Source organism: Pithys albifrons, chromosome 16 (assembly GCF_047495875.1).
Source record: "Pithys albifrons albifrons isolate INPA30051 chromosome 16, PitAlb_v1, whole genome shotgun sequence".
Lineage (NCBI taxonomy): Eukaryota > Metazoa > Chordata > Aves > Passeriformes > Thamnophilidae > Pithys > Pithys albifrons.
The window spans coordinates 14,086,880-14,099,912 of record NC_092473.1 but is presented as its reverse complement, the minus strand read 5'-3'; the positions used below and the strand labels follow the sequence as shown (position 1 = coordinate 14,099,912).

Here is a 13,033-nt window from a genome sequence, read left to right as displayed (position 1 = left end):
CCGCCGCTCCGGCTCCCCCCGCCGGCGCCCGCACGGCTCTTGTCCCTTTAAACCGCCCCCCCGCCTCCTTCGCCGGCTCCTTCCTCCTCCGCCTCGCCCGCGCCCCCCCCGCCCGCCGCCAGCAATGGTCCGAGCCGCTCACTCAACCCAGCCCGCCCGGCCCGGAGTGGGACAGACCAACGGGGAAGGGGAGGGAGGGGCGCCCGCTCTGCCCCGCCGCCCGCGGGGGAGGGAGCGGTGGGGGGAAGAAGCGCGGCGATTGGTTAATCTGCCTGTCAGTCAGCCATTCTCCGGCGTCTCATTGGTTGGTTTCCCTTTCTTCTTCCCCCACCCTTCCTATCTACCATTTCCCCAAAGAAAGGGGCGGGGATATTATGATTGACAGGGCATCCTACCAATTGAGATAAAGGGTGGGGCCTGCGTGGCGAGATCTGCAGTGTGATTGGTTTACTCTTCCGTCAGTCACGTAGCTATCCGAGAGCGGATTGGTTGCGGCCGAGAGGGGGCGGTGCCTCCCGGCGCAGCCTGCGTTGCTGTCACATCCGCTGGTGCCGCTGTCGCTGCTCCCTCGGCGGCTCCGTGAGGGGACAGGGATCTCCTGACGGGAGAGGGATCTCCTGACGGGAGAGGGATCTTCTGAAGGGACAGGGATCTCCTGAGGGGAGAGGGATCTCCTGAGGGGACAGGGATCTCCTGAGGGGACAGGGATGTCCTGAGGGGAGAGGGACCTCCTGAGGAGAGAGGGATCTCCTAAGGCGACAGGGATGTCCTGAGGGGAGAGGGATCTCCTGAGGGGACAGGGATCTCCTGAGGGGAGAGGGATCTTCTCAAGGGACAGGAATCTCCTCAGGGCAGCGGGATCCCCACGCTCCGGGGACAGGCTCCTCTCCACGCTCCGAGGAGCTCCCACCACCATGGATGGGTCCCTCCATACGCTCCTTTGGCCTGGCGTTTCCACAGGGGAGAAAAGTGTAAAACCAGAACTGGTGTTATTTCAGCTTTTTCTTATACAAGGAAATGGGGAGAAATGGGGTGAAAAACGTTGGGATCTGTGCACAGTTTTCAGCCTGTGTGCCACACACACTACGGGGTTATATAATGGAGTGAGGCAAGAGGGAAGGGATGGGAATTTTGATGTGGTTTCTGGAGAGAGAGACAGGAGGCTTTGCAGAGGATTTTTAATGACTGCAACAGGAAATTTAGGTGAAGTCCCACCACATTATTTTACCAATCTATTTCTCAGTGAGTGCTAATTGCATTCTTTCTCAGGAGCTGTCCCCTTGAAATCTTCACCTGGCAGATTTTTATGTGGTGTCCCATTCCCTGACCTGCTGCTGCAGCTTCCAGGAATCCAAGACATCTGTGACAACGACCTGAGAACAGACTCACTTTCCGTTTCCTTTAGAGGTGCTGTCATTAAAAAAAAAAAAGGGCAGGTACTATTGAAAGACTTTTAAAAGCTTTGTGTGAACCACAATGTGTGGTGGCAAAGCAGGGAGGGAGTCTGGGCTAACCCAAGCCCTGGGTTGGCACCCCCAGGGTGTGGGGCAGGAACGGGCCATGCTGTGCTGCCACCACACCTGTGCCATGTGGGACACCTGGAATAACACGGAATGTTCAGTCTCCTGGCTCGCCCTGCTTGTCAGCCTCTCCCTGAAATCCCTCCTCCATGCACTCTGGGGATTACACTCCAGCAATAAACCTGGAATTACCCCACAGGTGGGAAAAAAGGTGCCAAGAGCCAGGAAAGGGCCTGATTATCCCTGTGTGTACATGAGTTACACTGAATGTGCCAGAAGATTATGAGGGAAATCAGGAGTGAGGTTATACCCTCCCTTTGATCCTGTGTAATCACCAGACCTATTAAGCCATCCCAGTGCAGCCCAGAGCTCTTGGGAAGGTCCCAGGAACTGGTGCTGCACTTCCTTCCCACGGGATGTGTTTGCCCACACCACTTCCAGCCCCAGGCACCTGAGGGTGGCAGCTCAGCACCACCCACCCCAGTGAACTGGGCTTTCCTGTGGTGCTTAGGGCATCTCAGCTTCAGGATGTGGCCCATTCCATTCATTGGTAGCCAAAATAAGTTCCCCAAGGGTTCAGGTGCCCTGATATCTGTAGGAGGGCAAGAGTATAAACACATTGACCTCCAGAACTAACCAGTTTTCAAAACCAGTCACAGAGATCCAGCCCCTTCCTTGGGAAAGCCACCTAAACACCCTCAGAGGAGTTGGAAGTTAAGGATTACCAGCCCAAGGTGGATGGAAGGGAATGGGATGGGTGGTTAATGTCCCAAGAGCATCTAATATTTATTCTCTGCCATCTGAGTATTTGCAGTTAAATAAACCCCCCAATATTGCTACAGTCTAAATCCAGGCAGAAAGTTATTCTTATTCTGCACCAACCTACTCTTACTAATCTGGGGCTTTTCTCCATGGCTACCACATCAAAACAGGAGATAAAGATAAAAGAGAATTTTTGCCAGTGAAATTTAAGTCCATCTCCCTGAAAAAATAGGATACAAAGAAAACAATACATATGTTCAATGTCCTGCAGACTGAAATTTTCATGGAGGTTTCTGTGTCTTGCAGATTCTCCATGTTTATACCAGTGGGGTTGGTGTCTTATGCAGAAAAAAACCCAAGAATTGTGAGTTTAAACACAATTGTTTTAAGAAACACCTACATTTTTTTAGTGTTTCCCTCTCAAAGAAATATTTTCTTTGGAAAAATACTAATTTTTCTCTCTGGTCATTTTCAGAACAACTCCCACAGTTAACTACTGCTGCTCCCTGAGGTTCCTGCTCACCACCTGAAGACCTGCTGAGGAGGTGAGGAACATCCTCTGAGCCACAATGAACCCACACTGGACCATCCTGGACCATTCCTGCTGTCAGTGGGAGCTCAGGCCCACTCTCACCTCCAAAGGCAGCAATGTGGAAATTTAAACATCAATTCTTAGGGAGCATTTCCACGGTATGGAGGTTCCCTTTCAAACCTAAAGTTCCCCCAAGCTGTTCTTTGCACTTTATTCTCCATAAAGAGGCATCTCTTTAAGCCAGAAATCAAACCTGAAGTTCTTGCTGTAAATCTTTTTGGAACCAAAGTAAAATCCTCTCTAAAATAATGAGGAAAATTTTGACTCCTGAGATTTTTTGAGGTCAGTTCCTGACTGGGGGAGTTTGGGGCAAACTCTACCTGTGTCATTAAACCCTTTGCTTTCTGTTGTATCAAGACACCAGAATCTTTCTGTGAAATATAAAAACTTCCAACTCTGCAACTTCTTGATTGTTGCACCCACACAACAGAAGTGACACAACAGCACAGAGCAGCAGCCAAAACAAAAGAGGAGTGGAAAATAATGGCAACACTTTCTCAGGTAGTGATTGTCAAATCAGGGCCTGCTACACACACACAGAGGTTTACAAGTTTGCTGTAGTTTAATTTACTCTTAGGCACAGCTTGGGAGTGTTTCTAGAATAAAACCTTTTGGTGCAGCAGATAGCTTGGGAAAGGATTTGCCTCTGGGGGAAGGAAACACTTTCAATCCCTCCTGTGTCTCTTGCAGGAATTTTTAATTTTAAAGCATTGATGATTATGCTAATTAGTGCTTACCCTCAAATGCCAGTGGAATATAAATGTTGATAGTAGCTAAAACATACTGCAAATGTGCAGCAAAGTTTTCCTCCAGAGAGTCATCTGCATTCCATGATGGCTCAGCTGGGAAGAAGCAGCATCTTCTCATGGAAAAGCAGAGGAGCTGCCTCAATCCATGGCATCCCAAGGTGGCACTTCCAGACTTCAGTGGATAGGCATGAATCAACTGTTACTGTATCACCTGGGCATGCTTGTCCATGACATGTGTTTAAATGGCCTGTTTAGCTCTCAGGTAAAGAGGAACCTTTCCCTTTGATCAGGTGTGTGAGCAACAGCAAGAGTTTAGGGGGGATTCCTCACTTAACCCTGGATTGCAAGTGAGGCTGTCCCAGGTTTGGACCTGCTGAAGGAGGCTCCAGAGGAGGATTTGAAGGGGGCTGGCCAGGAGCTCACATGGCTCACTGGTGTGAAACCTTGCAAAGTTCTTAACCCTGCAAATGCCTGGTAGAACTTAGAAAGGAACATGTTTCCATGAAATAGTGTTCCTTCAGCATCATCCTGCTTCTGGTAGAGTAGTCAAACACTCCCAGGTGGGCACTGCTCCATAGGAGGAGGGTGTTCTGTGGTAGACACTGGATTTCAGCATCCATTCCATTTTTCCTTGAATCTCTGAGATTCCCCTGTTTTATTTTCTACTACAAAACCCAGAGAAGTCACCTTGTGTGCACATGGGTAAAATGCCAGAGCCAGTTCTGGTGTCTTGCTGTGGTCACAAAGAGCCTGTTTGCTCCCACAAGCACAAGGACTCTCCATGCTAACAACCAATACACCACAAATGACACTTCCTCAGTTCCTGCCCAGAGAGGGGGTGGGTTCCCCATCCCTGGAGGTTTTTCAGCTGAGCTTGGCCGTGGCACTGAGTGCCATGATCTGGTAAAGGGACTGGAGTTGGACCAAGGGTTGGACTTGATGATCTTGGAGGGCTTTTCCAAACCAATCCATTCTATGATTCTGTGATTCCTCTCCTGCACTTTTCAGGCACTCTAAAAAAGACAAATTCTCTTATTCTAACAAGAACAATTGACCTTATCAAAACCCACATGTTAAAAAACACCCTGAAACCCTAATCAGAACTCTTTTAACCATTTAAAATTACTCTTATTTTTAAATCTTCAGTGACTTTTCTTTCTAGCTCAAGCCTTCTTCCATCTAAGCATTATGAACTTCCACCCAAGTAGTGCTGCCACTTCTTAATCCAAAGTTTTAAAGCACATCAGGTCATAAGTCTGACTGCAGGGCTTAAACCTCTGGAGATACCACAGGTAGAATCTGTTGAGTGATTCTGCCTGAAGCTGATGGCTTTTAATTCCCAATGAAGTCCACCTGAGTTACTTCAGACTCCTCCTGGTCTGTAGGGAGAGCAATGGGTACCTGTCATTTATCTCAGGGACAAACTACTGACCTTGCTACAAAACTGGATGGGTTGTGTAGTCCCAACTTCCACAGCATCTTTAAAAGTTCTTGTTTTCGTCCCAATCCATTGGTAACAGCACCTGGTAAGTGCCAGATCAGAGGTTTCCATCTGGCTCAGTCCTAGTAAAGGAGAGAGCAGCTTTTTGACATCCACAGCATTCCATGACAAAGGATCAGTTCAGCTGTGCAGATCCTGCCAGAAGGATTCTTGTTGGTCCAAGGACTACACAGACAGGTGGATTTCAATGGATCAGGCTGACTTACAACTTGGTAATCAACCCAGCTGACATTTTCCCTTGGAATCATGGCCCCCTGTGGAGCTAATTTAAATGTACTGACAATAAAATGCCTTGTCTTTGGGATCTTTTGCAGATCTCCTCAGAACTCCGAGGATTCACAGCCCACAGACTGAAAAGAGTCCTACAAAAACACAAAGCCTGTGCTTATTTTTCTGGAGATCACTCATCAGATTTCCCGTCAGCGCCGTCATGGGATGAAATCTTGGCCCCAGCTGAACCCAACAGGAATTTTGCCACTGACTTGAATGGAGCTAAAATGTCACTCCTGCTATTTGTCAAATCAATTACACCCAGACAATAGTTGAACATCTGGCTTCAAGTGAACACACAGAACAGTTCACTCAGTCTCTGAAGACAACACAGGGCATTGGCCATCCCCATGAAAATGAAACATTTGTTCTTGGCAAGCTGCTGTAATAAAGAGGGGATCCCTCCAGTGGCACTCAGAACCCAATCCCTGCTCCTGAGCCTATAGTTATTGGCAATAACACCAATAGATTCTCTGTCACTTTCTGGGAAGAATTTCAAAAGCACCCATCTACTGTTGCAAGTCATTCTCTTGTAAAAACTTTGTTTAGAACAGCAGATCTGGCCTCATCTGTGGTTTCCAACAGACAAGGGGGGTTTTCACCCAATTCATCTTCTCTTTCCAAAGCACTGGAAGGTCCCTTGTTGGATCAGGGAGCAGCATTTCTATCTAAACCCTTCTGTAAGTATGGTGGTCAAAGGATGGAAGGCTGAAGGATGACTGAATATAGAACAACTGGTGTGAGCTCTTTTCCCTCTCTAAAAACCCACCTGAACAAAGCAATATTGATTTATTGCAAAATACCCAGATTAGGTGAACAACAAGTGGGACACAACTTTCCTGGCAGAAAAAAATAAAGCTGTGGAGGTATTTGATCAGTGGTGACTTAAAAAAATCTGTTTGAATGGGAAGAATCACAGAATTGTTTGGGTTGGAAGAGACATTAAAGATCATCCAGTTCCACCCCTGCCATGGACAGGGACACCTTCCACCATCCCAGGTTGCTCCAAGCCCTGTCCAACCTGGCCTTGGGGATGGGGCAGCCACAGCTTCCCTGAGCATCTCTGGGAATCCACAACTTCTCTCAATCACTGGATGGTGTCTGGAAGAACAGGGATGTACACAGAGAGGGGCTTTATGCATCAGGTAGACAAGGATCTCCACACTGCTGTTCCCACTCCCAGTGCTGGGGAGTTGCTGCACTGCTCACCTGTGCAAACCCAGCTCCCCTCGGTCTCATTCCATCCCCCGGGAAGCAAAACCAAACTCAGTCCCCAGTATCTGATGAGCCTTAATTCCCAGCACTTAAATAATTAGCTTCTCAAATGTACGAAAACAACTCTCATTTGGTGGATTAATGAAGGGAGCTGTTCCACTGAGCACGGCTATTATGGAGCTGCTAATGCAGCATTTGATTTCATCGCCTGCCACTGAGCACAGAGCGATCCGGGCTCCTGGGAGAGCAGGAACAGGGAGAGCAGCGCTGGGGGGTCACAGGGGAAGGCAGAGGGGAAACCCTGGCAGTGCTTTGTGGGTTTATGCAGAGGGAAGGCTGAGTTTCTTTCCAGGTCTGCTGAGCTTCGTCTGGGTTTGTGAAGATGCCACATAACCCAAAGAATGGCTGAAGCTCAAGGAGATCCTAAGGGTGGGTAGTTTGCTTTAATCACAGGCCAGGCAAAGGCAGTTTCTGAAGGAGACTAACAGAAATTTAACACACAGAAGCCTAAAGCTGAAGTAGCCACACAGCCCAGATGCTGCAGCCAGAGCAAATGGCAAAGGGCTGGAAAGCTACAGAGTCATCAGAGTGTTCTTGTCCTCCCCGTCCATTTGGCTTAGGAGCTGGTAGGAAACTGGTTGCAAAACGTAAGTCTTGCCTCATCCTGGCAGGTACAGGTGTATAAACCCATCAAAACAAACTTCTGTTCTTTCTTTTGTATCTCAGCACAGAAGTGGCAATTTCATTCTTCCCAACTGGATGGCAAAAGGACCGAGGAAATGGCAGAAGAGGCTGCAAAGGCTGCTTTGCTCTGCCCTAGGAGGTTAAACTGAGGCCACGGTATAAGAAAAACTCACTGCTATTAGGACTGTTCCCATCACTGCTTTGCTGCCTTTCCCCAGACTGTTTCACCCAGGCAGAACCAAAAGGCCACACTGAACCTTTCTGTTCCACACTGAATGAGGGACAGAGAATAATTGGGAGATCAGGGATTTTGAGGTGTAACTACAGCCATTCAACAAAGTCCTGCAGCTTCTCAGACAACTGGAGATGCAAAGGCCTGGATGTTGATTCCCTCAGATTCTTCAATGCTCAAAAAGTCCTTCAGTATGTGCCATTCTCCCCCACCATTAGTACACCCAAATTAGTGGTCCTGCAGTTCTGGGTATGGATCTAAACACCTTCTGACACTGAAGTTCTTCAGCAATGTGCCCCTGAGTACCCAACATCTGTCACATCTGCAAACCAAACCAAGAATTTGGAGCTCTCTAAGAAAAGCCTGGAGTTGTAATGGAAGCCTTGGGTTAATCAAGAACCTTTGGTGCAGACATGCAGCAGGAATGGTGAGATTAACAAGGAAATCCATGGAATTCTTATGGCTTCTGCAGCAAAGTTTGTGCTTCAAAGCCCGACTCACAGAGCCAGGGCCGGGGGCAAAGGGATGTGCAGGTGCTGGAGAATCTCATCACCTTCCCAAATTGGACAGTTTCTAGAGGTGGCCATTCAAAATTCAGCATCTTTGAAAACACAGGGATGCTGTTTCTTATGTCAGGGCCTTATTGGGCTACAGACCAGAGGAGTTCCACCCTGTGTAATTTAGCTGAAGCAATCAGGAAATAATTATTACAGTGGAGAGTTTAAAGACAGTAATTAAACTGTATAAATAAATAACCAAAGTGACTAAAAAAGTCCACCCAAAACCTACTTTTGGAGCATTATTTAATGTAAATGAAGCACTTAGTGGACAATGCAACAATCATCTGTTCAGCTTCTATTAATTATCAAAAACAATACAGAAGGACTGGCAGGGAATAGCCGTGTGCCAGAGGGAGCCCTTTAGGAAATACCACAGAATCTGGACTGGCTTTTGTCTGTTCTTCTATTGTGTTCTGACAATGCTTTGCTAATGAATGTCCAACGTCATTTCAGTTGTCTTTTTCTTTTTTTTTCCCCAAAACCCAAATTAGTGGTAATCTTGGCAGTCCAGGCTTGCTTGTTCCTGTTGGGAAGAACTCCACACATTATGGATCAGGTTTGCCAAAGTCCAAGAGGCTGAGGATGTGTTTTCTCAAGTCCCCTGGGAAATCCCACTGCAGGTGATGAGACAAAATCCTTTGATTTGGGCAAAAATCCGTGAAGTTTTAAAGAAATCATCACCTATCTTTGAAACACGCAGTACTTCAGTGAGTTGTACACTCAGTAAATTCATCTTTTGTTACTCAATTTGCAAGGACAATAACCTCATTCTGAGAAATAAGCGACTTTTCCATTGGGAGTGTTTACACTGATCATTCCCAGCGTTATCATGGGAATTATCTGCAGGAACTGCAGGCGAGGGGGAATGCTCAGCAGGGATCTGGGGAACTAAACCTGCCAGGCACACACCTACAAACACAGAACAGACACAGGTACGATGTACCAAGCACTGAAATACTCTCATTCTGCCTCAGAACTGGTGATCCACTGACATTCACATCTCCTTAACAGTTATTGGTTTGGAGTATCTCAAAGTTCAAACCTGAAGGTGCATCAGGTACTCCGAGGAGTTCCCTTTTCCTACCTGGTTCCCCAGCTCAGTCCTACGTTGCTGCTGCAACTTTCAGCTCTGCAGCATTGCTGGTTCAACTCTGTGCAGCCCTGCAGTGTAAAAGCACTGAAAACAGTCTGAGGTAAATAAAAAAGGCAACAATGATACACATAACAGAATAAACAGGCTTTGCTGCCGAGATAATGCCTGTGGAATGGCACACAGACTTGGCTTCTCAAGGTTGTCTCTGAGGTTATTTTATTTTGTATTAAAGAAAACCTTGGGCTCTGCAGCAAATCTCTGCAGCCAGGGATGATTTCTGTCAAATCCAGAGCATGTGGGTTCCTAGTTAATGCTATCTAAAACTTGAGAGAGAAATGCACACTTCATAAAATCTTGCTCTGAGCTCAGTCCTCCAAATAAGACAGGCAGAGATGGCATCAAACCCCTCAGGGCTCGCGCTTGCAAAACCCCCACCAGGTTCACTGCAAGCTTGGTGAGAACTTTGGGAGTTTTACTCAGAGCATGAACTCAGGATGCCACTGGAGGTGGGACTTGAAGGCTGACAGCCCCTCCGGGGACTATTTCTGATATTACTATTTCCAGCTTCTTCCTGTCCTTCAGCTGGAGATGGTTCCTGCTGGAACAGGGGCTGCAGAATTGGTGGCACATCTTCCCTCTGTGTCACCACAGCGCTCAGAACAGCAAAGCAACCTGAAATAGTTGCTGGTTTAGATTAATACCCTGGGCTGTGAGTGGTGATGCCCAGTCCAGCTGCCACCTCGGGTACAGGAGTGAGACCTCTGACAGCGAGCTGGGGCAGCAACACCCGAAATCAGCCCGTCTGGAGTTGCTGCAGCTCTTTGGGAGACACCATGAGTATCACAACTCCATCAGAACACCATTCTTGGTTCCTACAAACCAGCTCAAGCTGCCATGTGGAGTGGTGAAAACGGTTATAACACCCCAAAACTGCAATTCTGAATGTTGCCTTTCCCCTAAAAAAAAAGTTTATCAATGGCCAAGAGTTGGGCAGGGAAGGGAAACTACTGAGCTTTTGATAAACAGTTGCAAGATCATTGCCACGATTTGTACTGATTGACACCCTTTTTATAGCGACCTCTGTTAAAAGAAAACAGATCTCCGGTATCCTTTTGTAAGCAAAAAACCCCCCTGATTATATTAACACCCAGTATATTAAAGGCATCATTCTAATATTGGGATACATTGGGAAGAAACAGGAATAATTACCTCCTTTTGTTTAATAAACTTCTCCTAAAATATAATAAAAAATGTACTCAGTAAAATTCTGTTCCTCCCTGCTCTGATAGAGCATTTTTTTGTTAGTCCCTCGAGTAGTTGCTTAAGTCAGGTCTCGCTGTAATTACACACCTCGCAGCAGTGCGGGAGACTTAATTACGAGTCACTGTAGGTGTGTTGTCAGCCAGATCGAACCCAGCGCTGCTGGAGGAGGCGCCGGGCTCCAGCTGCAGTGGGCAGGTTTGGGAAGAAAATTCAAGTTTGCAGAGGATTTTGAGATCCTCCCGCAAAAAGCAGCGTGGACACACCCAGCAGCCTCTACTCAAAGCCCCTCAACTCCATCCTCAGGGAGTCTGTGGTTTTAAAAATCTCTCTGTACTCACCAGGAGACGCTCTGCCACACGGCAAGGTTTGAGATTCTCTCCTCCCCTCCTCCCCAAAGTGTGACTCACCAGTTTCAAACGGTGACATTTCATTCCCAAACTATTCCGGGAGCAGCTGGCTCCGCAACACATGGGGATGTGGGGAGAAGGGAGGAGGGAAGGGAGAGCCAGCCCGCTCATTGAAACCCGCTCGTTCTCTCCCCCACACAGGTATGTGCTTTGAAAACTCAGAACCACAAAATTTGGGACACGCTGGCGAATTCCACCGGAGGAAAATAAAACAAGCACATTTCAGGGGAAAAAATTATAAAAAAAAATCTGCGTGAGTCAGTGATGCAATTCCCGGTCAGCCAGGAGGGACTGGGAGAAGGGTTTGCTGTCCAGATGGAGTGGATGTGAGGACATGCCCTGTTCCAGCTCCTCACTCTCCATCCCGCAGTTCTGGGCGAATTCCTGTGGGATGCACAGCCGGGTTTAGTCACCAGCAGTATCTTAGTAATGACGAGCAAATGCCTGTGCAGCGGGACGGCGACAACAAGGGGGTGACAAACCCCTGTGAGCTCCCGGCCCCGAGGGGAGGTTTGTGCCACACCGTGTCCTGCTCCGGGGGCGTCACTTCCATGGGCACCACATTCCACCCGTGAGGATCGGGATGCTGCGGGCGCTGGAATCGCTGCCACGGAGGCAGCGCCAGGGGCGGGAGCGAAGCCTTTCCTGACCTCAGACTATAAATCTGCGCTTGCCGGAGCAGCAATTCAGCCCCATTCGGGAGTGTTTGTAAAATCCCACGGGGAGGGAGCAGGACGGGGCGGGAAGTGTGGGGGTACCAAGGCACTGGGAACACCAGCCTGGCACGGAGGAACTGGGACCACCAGGCTGAGGGACAACCCTGGGCACTGCAGGCGAGGACTGAGAGCTCGGGGAGCCGAGGAAGGGGCCCAGCAGCTGCTTATCCCGTGCGTGTGCCGGGTTGGGATGCTGGGAATGGGCTGGGATGTGGGAATGGACTGGGATGTGGGAACGGACTGGGATGTGGGAACAACCTGGGATGCTGGGAATTGGCTGGGATGCTGGGAATGGGTTGGGATCAGTCTGGGATACTGGGGGCGGGCTGGGATACTGGGAATGGGTTGGGATCAGACTGGGATGCTGGAACGGGCTGGCATGCTGGGAACGGGTTGGGATCAGTCTGAGATGCTGGGAACGGGGCTGGGATGCTGGGAGCAGGTTGGGATGCTGGAACGGGCTGGAATGCTGGGAACGGACTGGGATGCTGGGAACGGACTGGAATGCTGGGATCGGGCTGGGATGCTGGGAACGGGCTGGATACTGGGAGCAGGCTGGGATACTGGGAACGGACTGGGATGCTGGGAACGGACTGGGATACTGGGATCAGGCTGGGATGCTGGGAACGGGGTGGGATGCTGGGATCGGACTCGGATGCTGGGAACGGACTGGGATGCTGTGAACGGACTGGGATACTGGGAGCAGGCTGGGATGCTGGGATCGGGCTGTCACTGGCGATGGCAGCGCAGCCCATGCCGTGCATGTCTGCACAGGAAATGTTTGATTACACTTTCATTCATCTCCTCCGCTGCCGTTACACCAGAGGAGGCTGCTCCGTGGCGTTCTCTGCCGGGATCCGGCAGATCCAATCCCATTCCCATTCTTTCCTTGCGGGAGCCCCGCTGGAATCAGCGCTCATTCAGGGCAGAGCAGGCTGGCTCCCTGCTCCATCCTGGCATGCAGCAGCAATGACCTTGGCTAGGTAACCATCCCCTGAATACAAAGATGGATATAAAAGCAGCAATTCCCTTTTTAAAAACCAGCCAGCCTTCTGCTAAGGTAGGGAAAAGCAGCGGTTTGTTAAATAAATGCGTCTGTCAGAGCTGGATTTTTTTTCCCAGCTTCCCTAAATGCCCTTCACCAGCAGAGAGGGGGAGGGGACCTGCTCTTTGAAGCCTTTTCCTTATGGGAATAGAAAACACGGAAAGAATTCAATTCTCTGCCACAGCCCGGCTCGGAGCCCGGTGGGTCTCTGGAGCTGCAGATCAGCCTGGCTGCATATGCAGCATCCCTGAGTGTCCCCCGTGGGGTTAAAGCACAGAAAGGAGAGGGGAAGGAATGGAGACCGGGGAAGAAAAATTAGGAAATTCTGTGCAGAAAGAACTGCGGTTACCAAATCTTTGATCAAAGCACCATCTAGTGAAGAACGGGCTCGTTGCAGCTGGCAGCGCTCGGGGCAGCTGCACCA

General features: G+C 49.1%; 1 long non-coding RNA gene across 2 annotated transcripts; it reads left to right on the top strand.

Moving 5' to 3' along the window:
- Nucleotides 1-523: 523 nt before the first annotated feature.
- Nucleotides 524-3,108, top strand: LOC139679681 (uncharacterized). Of its 2 annotated transcripts, XR_011699222.1 has the most exons (4): nucleotides 524-579; nucleotides 1,270-1,407; nucleotides 2,589-2,646; nucleotides 2,758-3,108. It is a non-coding gene; the product is annotated as an uncharacterized lncRNA (long non-coding RNA). The 2 variants fall into 2 exon arrangements; XR_011699221.1 differs by having other exon boundaries at nucleotides 542-1,407.
- Nucleotides 3,109-13,033: the final 9,925 nt, after the last annotated feature.